Genomic DNA, 15,000 nt, shown 5'->3' on the forward strand with positions numbered 1-15,000 from the left:
GCGAGAGTTCCAGGAGCTCGGCCACAATTCCGATTTCGTCCCGGTCAAGGGCTCCGTGGAAGGGCAGCCCGGGGGCGGGTCCAAGGGCCCCGGCAGGGACCCGGGCCTCCGGGGTCGGAGCCCAGGCACCCCGCCGAGGGGTGGTCGTCCCGGGCCAAGGCGGCGGGAGCCCGGGCAGGACTCCGCGGGGCAGGCCGGGCGGGAGTTCCAGGAGCCCGGCCGCGATTCCGACTTCTCCCCGGTGCCCTGCCCGGAGGCCGGGCAGGTCCGGGGGCCTTCGGCGCGGGCGGCGGGCTGCTCCCGCGGGGGAGACGAGCCGTGCTGGGCCCCGGGAGGGAGGCCCGGGGTCGACCTGGCGCCGGGGCTCCGGCCCTGGAAGTCCCGATGAGGTTTTTCAAACGGCCCGTGCCCGGGCCTTCGCTCCAGGAGGGCGGACACTTTCGGCGGTTGCCCCCGGTGGCTGGGCCGGGTGCCGCATCTACAATATTGCCAGGAAAGGTCCGCGGAGATTTTCGGGGACACGGTTTTCGGGACCCTAGTTGCCCATCTTGGGTTCCAGGAGGTCGGGCAGGGGTACCTCCGGGACCGGACCGTGCTGCAGGAGGGGCTCAACCCCGGGTTTGGCTCCATGTCGACTGGAGCTCCGGCCCAGGGGCGGGCCGGGCGAGAGTTCCAGGAGCCCGGCCGCGATTCCGGCTTCTCCCCGGTGCCCTGCCCGGAGGCCGGGCAGGTCCGGGGGCCTTCGGCGCGGGCGGCGGGCTGCTCCCGCGGGGGAGACGAGCCTCTCTGGGGCCCGGGAGGTTGGCCCTGGGTCGACCTGGCGCCGGGGCTCGGGCTCCGGAAGTCCGTATGAGGTTTTTCAAACGGGCCTTGCCCGGGCCTTCGCTCCAGGAGGGCGGACACTTTCGGCGGTTGCCCCCGGCGGCTGGGCCGGGTGCCGCATCTACAATATTGCCAGGAAAGGTTCGCGGAGATTTTCGAGGACACGGGTTTCGGGACCCTAGATGCCCATCTTGGGTTCCAGGAGCTCGGACGGAGGAACCTCCGGGGCCGGACCGTTCCGAAGGAGGGGGTCAAAACCGAGTTTGGCTCCATGTCGACTGGAGCTCCGGCCCCGGGGCGGGCCGGGCGGCCTGCCCGGCGAGAGTTCCAGGAGCCCGGCCGCGATTCCGGCTTCTCCCCGGTGCCCTGCCCGGAGGCCGGGCGGGCCCGGGGGCCTTCGGCGCGGGCGGCAGGCGGCTTCCGCGGCGGAGACGAGCCTCTCTGGGGCCCGGGAGGTGGGCCCTGGGTCGACCTGCCGCCGGGGCTCGGGCTCCGGAAGTCCGTATGAGGTTTTTCAAACGGGCCTTGCCCGGGTCTTCGCTCCAGGAGGGCGGACACTTTCGGCGGTTGCCCCCGGCGGCTGGGCCGGGTGCCGCATCTACAATATTGCCAGGAAAGGTTCGCGGAGATTTTCGAGGACACGGGTTTCGGGACCCTAGATGCCCATCTTGGGTTCCAGGAGGCCGGACGGAGGAACCTCCGGGGCCGGACCGTGCTGCAGGAGAGGTTCAACCCCGAGTTTGGCTCCATGTCGACTGGAGCTCCGGCCCGGGGGGCGGGCCGGGCGGCCTGGCCGGGCGAGAGTTCCAGGAGCCCGGCCGCGATTCCTACTTCTCCCCGGTGCCCTGCCCGGAGGCCGGGCGGGTCCGGGGGCCTTCGGCGCGGGCAGCGGGCTGCTCCCGCGGGGGAGACGAGCCGCCCTAACGCCCGGGAGGGAGGCCCGGGGTCGACCTGGCTCCCGAGCTCCGGCCCTGGAAGTCCGTATGAGGATTTTCAAACGGGCCGTGCCCGGGCCTTCGCTCCAGGAGGCCGGACACTTTCGGCGGTTGCTCCCGGCGGCTGGGCCGGGTGCCACATCTACAATATTGCCAGGAAAGGTCCGCGGAGATTTTCGGGGACACGGTTTTCGGGACCCTAGATGCCCATCTTGGGTTCCAGGAGGTCGGACGGAGGAACCTCCGGGGCCGGACCGTGCTGCAGGAGAGGTTCAACCGCGAGTTTGGCTCCATGTCGACTGGAGCTCCGGCCCAGGGGCGGGCCGAGCGGCTTGGCCGGGCGAGAGTTCCAGGAGCCCGGCCGCGATTCCTACTTCTCCCCGGTGCCCTGCCCGGAGGCCGGGCGGGTCCGGGGGCCTTCGGCGCGGGCAGCGGGCTGCTCCCGCGGGGGAGACGAGCCGTGCTGGGCCCCGGGAGGGAGGCCCGCGGTCGACCTGGCGCCGGGGCTCCGGCCCTGGAAGTCCGTATGAGGTTTTTCAAACGGGCCTTGCCCGGGCCTTCGCTCCAGGAGGGCGGACACTTTCGGCGGTTGCCCCCGGTGGCTGGGCCGGGTGCCGCATCTACAATATTGCCAGGAAAGGTTCGCGGAGATTTTCGGGGACACGGATTTCGGGACCCTAGATGCCCATCTTGGGTTCCAGGAGGTCGGACGGAGGAACCTCCGGGGCCGGACCGTGCTGCAGGAGGGGGTCAAAACCGAGTTTGGCTCCATGTCGACTGGAGCTCCGGCCCGGGGGGCGGGCCGGGCGGGCAGGCCGGGCGAGAGTTCCAGGAACCCGGCCGCGATTCCGGCTTCGACCCGGTCGACTGCACGGCGGGCGTGCAGGCCGGGGGGCGACTCGCAGGGGCCCTTCCAGGCTGCGGGGCCCAGCGGTTGGAGCCCGGCTACCCCGGCGAAGGGGCGGAAGAACCTGCACGGCGCGGCGGGAGAACCCGGCATGCTTCCGCGGGGCAGGCCGGGCAGGAGTTCCAGGAGCCCGGCCACGATTCCTACTTCTCCCCGGTGCCCTGCCCGGAGGCCGGGCGGGCCCGGGGGCCTTCGGCGCGGGCATCAGGCGGCTTCCGCGGCGGAGACGTGCCTCTCTGGGGCCCGGGAGGTTGGCCCTGGGTCGACCTGGCGCCCGGGCTCGCGCTCCGGAAGTCCGTATGAGGTTTTTCAAACGGGCCTTGCCCGGGCCTTCGCTCCAGGAGGGCGGACACTTTCGGCGGTTGCCCCCGGTGGCTGGGCCGGGTGCCGCATCTACAATATTGCCAGGAAAGGTTCGCGGAGATTTTCGGGGACACGGATTTCGGGACCCTAGATGCCCATCTTGGGTTCCAGGAGGTCGGACGGGCGAACCTGCGGGGCCGGACCGTGCTGCAGGAGGGGGTCAAAACCGAGTTTGGCTCCATGTCGACTGGCGCTCCGGCCCGGGGGGCGGGCCGGGCGGGCAGGCCGGGCGAGAGTTCCAGGAACCCGGCCGCGATTCCGGCTTCGACCCGGTCGACTGCACGGCGGGCGTGCAGGCCGGCGGCGACTCGCAGGGCCCCTTCCAGGCAGCGGGGCCCAGCGGTTGGAGCCCGGCTACCCCGGCGAGGGGCGGAAGAACCTGCACGGCGCGGCCGGAGAACCCGGCATGCTTCCGCGTGGCAGGCCGGGCAGGAGTTCCAGGAGCCCGTCCACGATTCCTACTTCTCCCCGGTGCCCTGCCCGGAGGCCGGGCGGGCCCGGGGGCCTTCGCCGCGGGCGGCGGGCGGCTTCCGCGGCGGAGACGAGCCTCTCTGGGGCCCGGGAGGTCGGCCCTGGGTCGACCTGGCGCCGGGGCTCGGGCTCCGGAAGTCCGTATGAGGTTTTTCAAACGGGCCTTGCCCGGGCCTTCGTTCCAGGAGGGCGGACACTTTCGGCGGTTGCCCCCGGCGGCTGGGCCGGGTGCCGCATCTACAATATTGCCAGGAAAGGTTCGCGGAGATTTTCGGGGACACGGATTTCGGGACCCTAGATGCCCATCTTGGGTTCCAGGAGGTCGGAGGGAGGAACCTCCGGGGCCGGACCGTGCTGCAGGAGGGGGTCAAAACCGAGTTTGGCTCCAAGTCGACTGGAGCTCCGGCCCGGGGGGCGGGCCGGGCGGGCAGGCCGGGCGAGAGTTCCAGGAACCCGGCCGCGATTCCGGCTTCGACCCGGTCGACTGCACGGCGGGCGTGCAGGCCGGGGGGCGACTCGCAGGGGCCCTTCCAGGCTGCGGGGCCCAGCGGTTGGAGCCCGGCTACCCCGGCGAGGGGCGGAAGAACCTGCACGGCGCGGCGGGAGAACCCGGCATGCTTCCGCGTGGCAGGCCGGGCAGGAGTTCCAGGAGCCCGGCCACGATTCCTACTTCTCCCCGGTGCCCTGCCCGGAGGCCGGGCGGGCCCGGGGGCCTTCGGCGCGGGCGGCGGGCGGCTTCCGCGGCGGAGACGAGCCTCTCTGGGGCCCGGGAGGTCGGCCCTGGGTCGACCTGGCGCCGGGGCTCGGGCTCCGGAAGTCCGTATGAGGTTTTTGAAACGGGCCTTGCCCGGGCCTTCGCTCCAGGAGGGCGGACACTTTCGGCGGTTGCCCCCGGTGGCTGGGCCGGGTGCCGCATCTACAATATTGCCAGGAAAGGTTCGCGGAGATTTTCGGGGACACGGATTTCGGGACCCTAGATGCCCATCTTGGGTTCCAGGAGGTCGGACGGAGGAACCTCCGGGGCCGGACCGTGCTGCAGGAGGGGGTCAAAACCGAGTTTGGCTCCATGTCGACTGGAGCCCCGGCCCGGGGGGCGGGCCGGGCGGGCAGGCCGGGCGAGAGTTCCAGGAACCCGGCCGCGATTCCGGCTTCGACCCGGTCGACTGCACGGCGGGCGTGCAGGCCGGGGGGCGACTCGCAGGGGCCCTTCCACGCTGCGGGGCCCAGCGGTTGGAGCCCGGCTACCCCGGCGAGGGGCGGAAGAACCTGCACGGCGCGGCGGGAGAACCCGGCATGCTTCCGCGGGGCAGGCCGGGCAGGAGTTCCAGGAGCCCGGCCACGATTCCTACTTCTCCCCGGTGCCCTGCCCGGAGGCCGGGCGGGCCCGGGGGCCTTCGGCGCGGGCGGCGGGCGGCTTCCGCGGCGGAGACGAGCCTCTCTGGGGCCCGGGAGGTCGGCCCTGGGTCGACCTGGCGCCGGGGCTCGGGCTCCGGAAGTCCGTATGAGGTTTTTGAAACGGGCCTTGCCCGGGCCTTCGCTCCAGGAGGGCGGACACTTTCGGCGGTTGCCCCCGGTGGCTGGGCCGGGTGCCGCATCTACAATATTGCCAGGAAAGGTTCGCGGAGATTTTCGGGGACACGGATTTCGGGACCCTGGATGCCCATCTTGGGTTCCAGGAGGTCGGACGGAGGAACCTCCGGGGCCGGACCGTGCTGCAGGAGGGGGTCAAAACCGAGTTTGGCTCCATGTCGACTGGCGCCCCGGCCCGGGGGGCGGGCCGGGCGGGCAGGCCGGGCGAGAGTTCCAGGAACCCGGCCGCGATTCCGGCTTCGACCCGGTCGACTGCACGGCGGGCGTGCAGGCCGGCGGCGACTCGCAGGGCCCCTTCCACGCTGCGGGGCCCAGCGGTTGGAGCCCGGCTACCCCGGCGAGGGGCGGAAGAACCTGCACGGCGCGGCGGGAGAACCCGGCATGCTTCTGCGGGGCAGGCCGGGCAGGAGTTCCAGGAGCCCGGCCACGATTCCTACTTCTCCCCGGTGCCCTGCCCGGAGGCCGGGCGGGCCCGGGGGCCTTCGCCGCGGGCGGCGGGCGGCTTCCGCGGCGGAGACGAGCCTCTCTGGGGCCCGGGAGGTCGGCCCTGGGTCGACCTGGCGCCGGGGCTCGCGCTCCGGAAGTCCGTATGAGGTTTTTGAAACGGGCCTTGCCCGGGCCTTCGCTCCAGGAGGGCGGACACTTTCGGCGGTTGCCCCCGGTGGCTGGGCCGGGTGCCGCATCTACAATATTGCCAGGAAAGGTTCGCGGAGATTTTCGGGGACACGGATTTCGGGACCCTAGATGCCCATCTTGGGTTCCAGGAGGTCGGACGGAGGAACCTCCGGGGCCGGACCGTGCTGCAGGAGGGGGTCAAAACCGAGTTTGGCTCCAAGTCGACTGGAGCCCCGGCCCGGGGGGCGGGCCGGGCGGGCAGGCCGGGCGAGAGTTCCAGGAACCCGGCCGCGATTCCGGCTTCGACCCGGTCGACTGCACGGCGGGCGTGCAGGCCGGGGGGCGACTCGCAGGGGCCCTTCCACGCTGCGGGGCCCAGCGGTTGGAGCCCGGCTACCCCGGCGAGGGGCGGAAGAACCTGCACGGCGCGGCGGGAGAACCCGGCATGCTTCCGCGGGGCAGGCCGGGCAGGAGTTCCAGGAGCCCGGCCACGATTCCTACTTCTCCCCGGTGCCCTGCGCGGAGGCCGGGCGGGCCCGGGGGCCTTCGGCGCGGGCATCAGGCGGCTTCCGCGGCGGAGACGTGCCTCTCTGGGGCCCGGGAGGTCGGCCCTGGGTCGACCTGGCGCCCGGGCTCGCGCTCCGGAAGTCCGTATGAGGTTTTTCAAACGGGCCTTGCCCGGGCCTTCGCTCCAGGAGGGCGGACACTTTCGGCGGTTGGCCCCGGTGGCTGGGCCGGGTGCCGCATCTACAATATTGCCAAGAAAGGTTCGCGGAGATTTTGGGGGACTCGGTTTTCAGGACCCTAAATGCCCATGTTCGGTTCCAGAAAGTCGGTCAGAGGAACCTCCGGGGCAAAAGAACCGTGCCGCGCTGCCTTGTCAACCGAGCGTGGAGGCAGCGTGCCCCGATCCGGCGGGCCTGGCCGTGCGAGAGTTCCAGGCTCTGGCCCGCGATTCCGGCTCCCGCCCCCCCCCCCGGTGATGGGCTCGGAGGTCGGGCAGGCAGCGGTGCTTGCTTCCCCAGGAGTGGCGGGGCTCTCCTGACGGGGAACCGGGAGGACCTGGTGTCCGCCGTGGGACTTGGAAAACTTCTGCTCGGTTGCGTTGGGAGCGGTTAACGTGGGAGCTCCGGCCGGGACTATTGTTAGTCTCTTTACGATGTCGAGAGCTGGGGGCCGCCCCGGTTTTGGCGGCCGATGTAGACAACGGCACCGGCTAGTTGCCGGACGGGCGGCTAGTCCTCAGCCAGGGCTGAAAAAAATTGTCCGGGTGCCGCCGCCGGTTTCTTGGCGGCTGGGCTCCCGAGTTTCTTGAAGACAAACATTACGGGGGACAACTGAAAGAAAAACAGGGTGTGCACGTGGGGGGTCAAAGGTTCAAAACGAGTGCTCCCCCGGGGGACAGGGAGCAGAGCACCCCGGACAGCGCCCACCGGCCCGCAAACTGCTTCAGCTTGCCGGCGGCTACCGCCCAGTGGTGCTCCGCTCGGAGGCGGGCGCGCAGGACACCGAGGAAAAACGCCCCGAGGTGCCCGGGAGCCTTCCCGGCCAGAGCCTCCTTCCTGGATAGCCAGATGACGAGCTTGGCCAGAGCCAGGAGGAGGTTGACCAGTCGGTCCCGGGCCCGGGTGGGGCGACGGATGGGGAGTGCGTAAATAAACAGGTGCGGGGAATAGTGCAGCCAGAACTTGAGGAGCAGGTTCTGGAGGAGGAGGTGCAGGGGCTGCAGCCTGGCGCACTCGAGGACCAGGTGCGCCAGGGTCTCCCTCTCGTCACAAAACGGGCATCGGTCGGAGATGGTGTCAATCCGCGCCAGATACACGCCCGTCGCGACGGCCCCGTGAAGGAGCCGCCAGCCTAGGTCCCCGGCGGCTCTCGGGACGAGCTCCGAGTAGACGCTGAGCCACCGGGGACCGTCGGCCACGCCCTCGCCAAAGTAGTCCCGCCATTGGGTGTCTTGGCGGGACGCGAGGGCGGCGTGGTGGAGCGTCCTGCGGACGAGCGTGTAGAGCTGGCGCCGGTGGGCCGTCGAGAAGCGGACCGGCGGGGTGTCCCCCAGCCTGCAGAGGTGGTGAGGGGCGGAGTGCCTCGGGGCCGGCCGCTGGGCGGGCCCTATCAGGAACTCCGCCGGGCTGGGGGATTCGGGAGGGCGGGGACCGCCCTCTCGCAGGACTCGCTCGACGTAGGCAAGGGCGTCTGCGGGCAGCGCAGCTTTCACCTCCCGGACTAGGCGCGAGCAAGTTGCACGCCCTATGGTCAGGCCCGTGCGCCGGGCCAGCGCCGCGGGGCCCAGCCATCCTCGCTCGTCGTAGTCCAGGAGGTCTCCGAGCCGGGTGACGCCCACCCGGGCCATCCTCAGGGAGGCCTCTGGCGAGGCTGCCGCCGGGACCGCCAGCTGCGGGTTAAAGAACAGCGGCTCGGCCAGCAGGTCGCCGTCCTTGGCCACCCGCAACGGAGACCTGGAGGCGGAGATCAGCCCCCAGGCCTTGAGGAGGTCTCGGTAAAAGGCCGGCAGCTCCCCCGCCACCCGCACGAGCTCCAGGCCGCGCAGGAAGAAGAACTGCCGGTCGTATCGGAGCCCCCGGAGGCGGCGGAGGAAGGCGCGCCCCAACAGGCTCCACGCCGCGTGGCTACCGTCACTGTACAGCAGTCTCTGCAGGGCCTGGAGGCGGAACGTCAGGACCTGGCTGCGGAGGCACACCAGGCCCTGCCCCCCCTCCCGCAAGGGGAGGGTCAGCACCCGTGCAGAGACCCAGTGCCGTCTTGGCCAGAAGAACCCCAGCGCCCGTCTCTGGAGCCTGGCAAGAACCTCGGGGGGCACGGGGAGGGTATTGAAGCGGTACCAGAGCATGGACAGGATCAGCTGGTTCAACACCAGCGCCCGGCCCCGGAGGGACAGGCACCGCAGCAGCCCCGTCCACGCCCCGATCCGCCTCGCCACCCTCAGTTCTAGGTCTGCCCAATTCTGCGGGGGGGAGGGGTCCGTGGGGCTCAGGTAGACCCCCAGGTAGAGCAGCGGGCCCGCGCTCCACTCGATGCCCCGGAGCGCGGGTGGGAGCGAGCCCACCTGCCACCCGGCACCCACCGTCAGCCCGGAGCTCTTGGCCCAGTTGACCTGGGCGGAGGAGGCCGCCGAATAAACCGCCTGGCAGGCCGCCACCCGCTCCAGATCTTCCGGGCCCTGGACCGCGAGGAGCACGTCGTCGGCGTACGCCGAGAGGACCAGCCGCAGCGCCGGTTCCCGCAGCGCCAACCCGGCCACCCGCCTCCGCAGGAGGCACAGGAAGGGCTCCAGGCCTAGCGCGTACAGCTGGCCCGACATCGGGCAGCCTTGACGCACCCCCCGCCTGAACGGGATGGGTTCCGTCAGGGACCAGTTGAGCTTAACCAGGCACTCCGCGGAGGCGTACAGCACCTGGAGAGCCCGCACAAAGCGCGGTCCGAAGCCGAAGGCCCGCAGCGTGCCCGTCAGATACCCGTGGTCCATCCTGTCGAACGCCTTCTCCTGATCGAGGGAGAGCAGGCCGAACGACAGGCCCTCCCGGCGCGCCAGCTCCAGGAGGTCCCGCACCAGGTACAGGTTGTCGAAGATGGAGCGACCTTGCACCGTGTACGTCTGGTCGGGATGGATCACGTCCGCCAGCACGGACCGCAGGCGCAGCGAGACGGCCTTCGCCACCACCTTATAGTCCGTGCAGAGGAGGGACACGGGACGCCAGTTCCTCAGGTCGCGGAGGTCTCCCTTCTTCGGCAGGAGAGTCAACACCGCCCTCCTGCACGACAGGGGGAGCTCCCCGCGAGCCTCGGCCTCGGCCCAGACCGCGGCAAGGTCCGGGCCGAGCACGTCCCAGAAGGCCCGGTAGAACTCCGTGGTGAGCCCGTCCAGCCCCGGCGCCTTGTTGCCGGGCATGAGACGGAGGGCGAGCGTGAGCTCGGCCAAGGTGAGAGGAGCCTCCAGCCGGTCACGGTCGCCCGCGCCCACCTGCGGCAGTTCCTCCCAGAGCGCGCTGCGGGCCGTCGCCTCGGTCGGCTCCCGGGAAAAGAGCCTTCCGTAGAAGGCCCTCGCGCGAACTCGCAGCTCTCCCGGGGCCGAGAGGGGGGTGCCATCATCCGCCAGCAGGCAAGTGATGTGCTTTTTGGCCCCCCTCTGCTTCTCCAGGCCGTAGAAGAAACGGGAGCCGCGGTCCATCTCCCGCAGGAGGTGGACTCGCGCGCGGACGAACGCGCCGCGTGCGCGGCGGTCCTCCAGGGCTCTCAGCTCCTCCCGCCTCTCCCTGCACTCTCCGCAGAGGGACGGATCCTGCGGGTCGGCGACCAGGCGCCTCTCCAGCTCCAACACTTCCCGCTCGAGCCGCTCTATGGCCGCCTCCCGCTCCCGGGTGTGCCCCCGGGCGTAGCTGCGGCAGAAGAGCCGGATGCGCGCCTTCCCCCCGTCCCACCATCCCCGAGCCGAGGGGAAAGACTGCCGCTGCCCGCGCCAGGCCAACCAGAACTCCCGGAAGGCCGCTCCGAAGCTCGGGTCCTCCAGCAGGCTGTTGTTAAAGTGCCAGTAGGCCGACCCCCGCCGCCCGGGGCCAAACGCCACCCGGGCGCACACCAGATGGTGATCGCTGAAGGGGGCCGGCCTCACTCTGCAGGACACGGCTCGGGCATCCACGCGGGGCGAGATGTAAATCCGGTCCAACCGGGAGTGGCTCGCCCGCTCCCCCCCCACCCGCACGTACGTGGGGGCCGGGGGGCCGTCGGGGTGACAGACTCGCCAGGCGTCCACCAGGGAGTGCTCCTCCAGGATCCCCCTGAGGGCGTCCGCGGCGGCCCGGCACCGTTGCCTGCGCGAGCGGTCCTGTTCCTCGAGGGTGACGTTGAAGTCCCCGCCTAAGACCAGGCTCTCGCGAGGGCTCAAGGTGCCCAGGTAGTCGGCCGCCCGGCGGAAAAAATCCGCCGCGTCCGGTTCCGCGGCGGGGCCGTACACGTTCACAAAGTTCGTTACCGTCCCCGCCGCTCGGGCCCGGACGTGGAGCAGGCGGCCCGGCACCGCCTCAACGTCCTCTAAGATCTCCGGCCGCAGGCTCGGGGAGAACAGGGTGGCCACCCCGCACGAGGTGGCCGACAGGTGACTCAGGAAAACCCCGTCTCCCCACTCCAGCCGCCAGGCGGCGGCGTCGGCCGGAGTCGTCCAGGTCTCCTGGAGGAAAGCCACCGAGTAGCCCCCCTCCCGCAGGAAGGAGAACACCTGGCTCCTCCGGAGACCCTGCCTGCAGCCTCGGACGTTGAGGGTCGCGATGTTAAGCGACGTCATGGCTGGCGGGAGGGGGCTCCGATGGCTCGGCCGGGGGCTCGCGCAGGGCAACGCCCAGCCGGTACCCGGCCCCGCGCCCGTACACCGTCAGGGCGTCGTACATGGACCGGGCCCGGGTGTACACCCGGGCGTTGCATCTGTTCGGCCCCTTCCCCTCCCTCACCAGCGCCCTCGTGGCCTCGAGGATGCTGTTAAAGTCGCCCCAGCAGTCCAGGGCCAGCTGCACCCGGGCCGGAGCGCGCCGGGTGCTTTCCCGCTCCAAGAAGGCCACCAGGTCCTCCCTGGAGACTGCTGCTGGTGCTGGGGCTGGGGCTGGGGGGGTTGCAGGCTCAACGCTGCCTGCTGACCCCCCCGCATCCTCAGCCTGGTCAGGTCCAGTGGGGCCTGGCTGGCTGGCTTCCGCCGCCTCCGCCGCGCCTCCGGCGGAGGCTTCCTCGGCCTCCATCTGGACCTCTCGGTCCGCTTGGCTCTCCGACTCGGCCCGAGGGAGATCTGCAGCCCCTTCGCGGGGGGCCTGGCTGGGGGTGGGGGTGGGGGTGGGGGTGGGGGGGGGGGAACCTGGCCCCTGCTCTTCCTCCCCGTCAGGTGCCGCAGGGGCGGCTTGACTGGGGGCGGGGAGGGCCTCCCCCTCGGGACCCGTGCCGGAGCTCACCGGGGTGAGCCCCAGGGTCTCTTCGCTGAGGGGGGGGAGGGGCGCTGAGCTTGAGGTTGAAGCTGCTAGTGCTGTTTCTGTTGTTGTTGCTGTTGCTGTTGCTGTTGCTGTTGGGGAGGGCCCTACCTCCGCGATGGCAGGCTCAGGGGGCTCCTCCCGCATGGGCTCCTCCTCTCCTTCTCTTTCTCTCTCTCTTTCTCTCTCTCTCTCTCTCTCTCTTTCTGGGGCCTCCTCCACGGGGATTACCCGCACTTTCTCGGGAGGGGGGGGGTCTTCCGGAGCAGCTCTGCTGGCTGGTGAGGGGGCCTTTTGCACGTCGGCCCCCTCCCCCTCCTCGCCTGTGTCCGAGGGGGGGCCCTCCTCTAGGGAGGGATCGAGCTGCTCCGCGGCCTTTCTCTTTTGGGCCCGCCCCGATGGAGGAGGGGGGGGGCCCGCCCGCTCGCCCGCAGGGTGGTCCTCTCTATGGCCCGGAGGCTTGCCCGCGGTGGACGCTTGGCCCCGGGCCGGGGCTGGGGCTGGGGCTGGGGCTGGGGCTGGGGCTGAAGCCGGGACTGGGCCCGGCTCGGGGCCTACCTCCCTCTCCCCGTCTCCTGCTCCCTGCCCCCCGGTGACTGCGGCCGAGGCCGAGGCCGAGGCCGAGGCCGAGGCCGAGGGGGGCTCTGCCGCTGGGGGGCTCCCGCCAGGGCTCCCGCCAGGGCCGGGGGGGCTGGGGGGGCCGGTGGCAGGGCCCCCCCCTCCACTGGCGGGGGCCTGCGGTGGCCGCCGCGCTTGCCCCAAGGGGCATTCTTGGCGGAGGTGCCCTACCCCGCGGCACTTGTAACACCGCAGGTCCCCCACCGTGAAGAAGATGCGGTGCAGGGCCCCCCCAAACATTACCTGGAGGGATCCCTCCGCCCCCAGCTGCGCTCCCGCCGCCGGCTGGATCGTTACCTGCCGGCGGAACGAGCGCACGTGTCGCAGGGTGGGGTCCCGGCACCCCAAACCCAGGGGCAGCACCGGGGAGATTACCTTCCCCAGCGATGATAGTCGGGGCAGGAGGGCCCAATTAGGGAGGTACGGGGGCACCGAACTAAGGACCACCCGGGTCCCTGGCTCCTCTAGGGGCTCCACGGGGACGTACTCCCCGTCCACTGTGAGCCCCCTCTCCACCGCCTTCTGGGCGGCGGCCTCCGTGGCAAGGAAGAATACTCCCTTGCCGTGGAACCTGGAGGCCGCCACAATTTTCGGGGCCCCCACCACCCGAGCTAGGGCCCGCACGTAAGGTTCGAAGGCGGACCCTTCCCGCTCGGGCAGCCAGCATCTCACCCCATTTCTCCGGGTGAGTGCCGGGAAGGGGGCCCCCCCTCCCCCCGGGATCGAAGACGCCCAGGCGGTGGAGGTGCTGGCGCCCGGCCCCCCGCCCGGCCCCGCTGCGCGGCCGGCGGCCGCCTCGGCGTAACTGCGCGCCCCGCCCTTCTCCCGGGGGGGGGGCGCTCCTGCTGCGGGGCCGGCGCTAGGGCCGGGACTCGGGCCGGGGCCTGACTCGGCTGGGTCAGGGTCAGGGGGCGGGCTGCCTTTTGGGTTTGCGGGGCCCTTGCCTTTCCCCGCCCCCCCTTTTGCGGAGGAGGCCCCTGACGAGGAGGAGCCCTTCCCTTTCCCCTTCCCCTTGCCCCCACCCTCCGCTCTAGGGCCGGGGCCGGGGCCGGGGCCGGGGCCAGGGGCAGTGCCGGGGCCGGTGGCCCCGAGACAGGGGTCAGCCATTTCACAAACTTCAACTCCCCCTCCTTGCTTGGGAGGAGGGGGGGGGGGAGGCACCTCCTCCATGCTGCACCGTGCCGGGGGAGGACCACGGGGGTAGGGCGGCCGGGACACAGGGTCACACTGGGGAGGGGGGGGGCACGCTGCTGGCCTGCTCGGCCTTCACAAAACACCGGGAGCGGGGAGTGGAGCACAGGACGCACACAAAATGGGGCAGACACCCGGGGGGAGGGCGGGGGAGGGGAACAAAGGCAGCCCAGCCGCCACCTTTTTTTAGCACGACAAAAGCCTACTCTGAGGGGTGCTCCTGTGGGGTGCGCTGGGCTGTGCTCTTGTGGGGTGCGCTGGGCTGTGCTCTTGTAGGGTGCGCTGGCCTGTGCTCTTGTGGAGTGCGCTGGCCTGTGCTCTTGTGGAGTGCGCTGGCCTGTGCTCTTGTGGAGTGCGCTGGCCTGTGCTCTTGTGGAGTGCGCTGGCCTGTGCTCTTGTGAGGTGCGCTGGCCTGTGCTCTTGTGGAGTGCGCTGGGCTGTGCTCTTCTCCTCTGGGGTGCGCTGGGCTGTGCTCTTCTGGGGTGCGCAGGGGTCCACTGGTGCAGGAACCAAAGCAAACAAAAGCAGTAACAGTGGCAGCAGCAAACAGAAAGAAAAAACAAACCAAACAAACCAAACAAACCAAACAAACAAAGCAGCAGGAGCAGGAGCAGGAGCAGCTGCAGCTGCAGCTGCAGCCCCCCCCCAACCCCCAAGGCCAAGGCCAAGGCCAAGGCCAAGCCGGGGGGGGGGCACCAGCGGCAAGCTTGCAGTGGCAGTGGCAGTGGCACTATACAGCAGAGAGCCCCGACAGCGCCACACCCACCACCACAACCCACCAGCTGGCAGCCTGGGAACTGGCAGCACAGCCATTTTAAGCCTGTTCAGGGGTGGAGAGGGCGGGGCAAGGCCTTGAGTGGCGCACAGATTGAATGAATGAGACTCACCTGGAAACAGCCTAGTGGCCAGAACTGGCATGACATGCTGCCTGGAAGTCCCAATAGGAATACATGGGCTCAACCTGGCGCCCGGGCTCCTGCTCCGGAAGTCCGTATGAGGTTTTTGAAACGGGCCTTGCCCGGGCCTTCGCTCCAGGAGGGCGGACACTTTCGGCGGTTGGCCCCGGTGGCTGGGCCGGGTGCCGCATCTACAATATTGCCAGGAAAGGTTCGCGGAGATTTTGGGGGACTCGGTTTTCAGGACCCTAAATGCCCATGTTCGGTTCCAGAAAGTCGTTCAGAGGAACCTCCGGGGCAAAAGAACCGTGCCGCGCTGCCTTGTCAACCGAGCGTGGAGGCAGCGTGCCCCGATCCGGCGGGCCTGGCCGTGCGAGAGTTCCAGGCTCTGGCCCGCGATTCCGGCTCCCGCCCCCCCCCCCGGTGATGGGCTCGGAGGTCGGGCAGGCAGCGGTGCTTGCTTCCCCAGGAGTGGCGGGGCTCTCCTGACGGGGAACCGGGAGGACCTGGTGTCCGCCGTGGGACTTGGAAAACTTCTGCTCGGTTGCGTTGGGAGCGGTTAACGTGGGAGCTCCGGCCGGGAGCGGCCCGGCGGGCCAGGCCGGGGGAGAGTTCCAGGAGACCGG

The sequence above is a fragment of the Alligator mississippiensis genome, unplaced genomic scaffold (assembly GCF_030867095.1).
Source record: "Alligator mississippiensis isolate rAllMis1 unplaced genomic scaffold, rAllMis1 scaffold_57, whole genome shotgun sequence".
NCBI lineage: Eukaryota > Metazoa > Chordata > Crocodylia > Alligatoridae > Alligator > Alligator mississippiensis.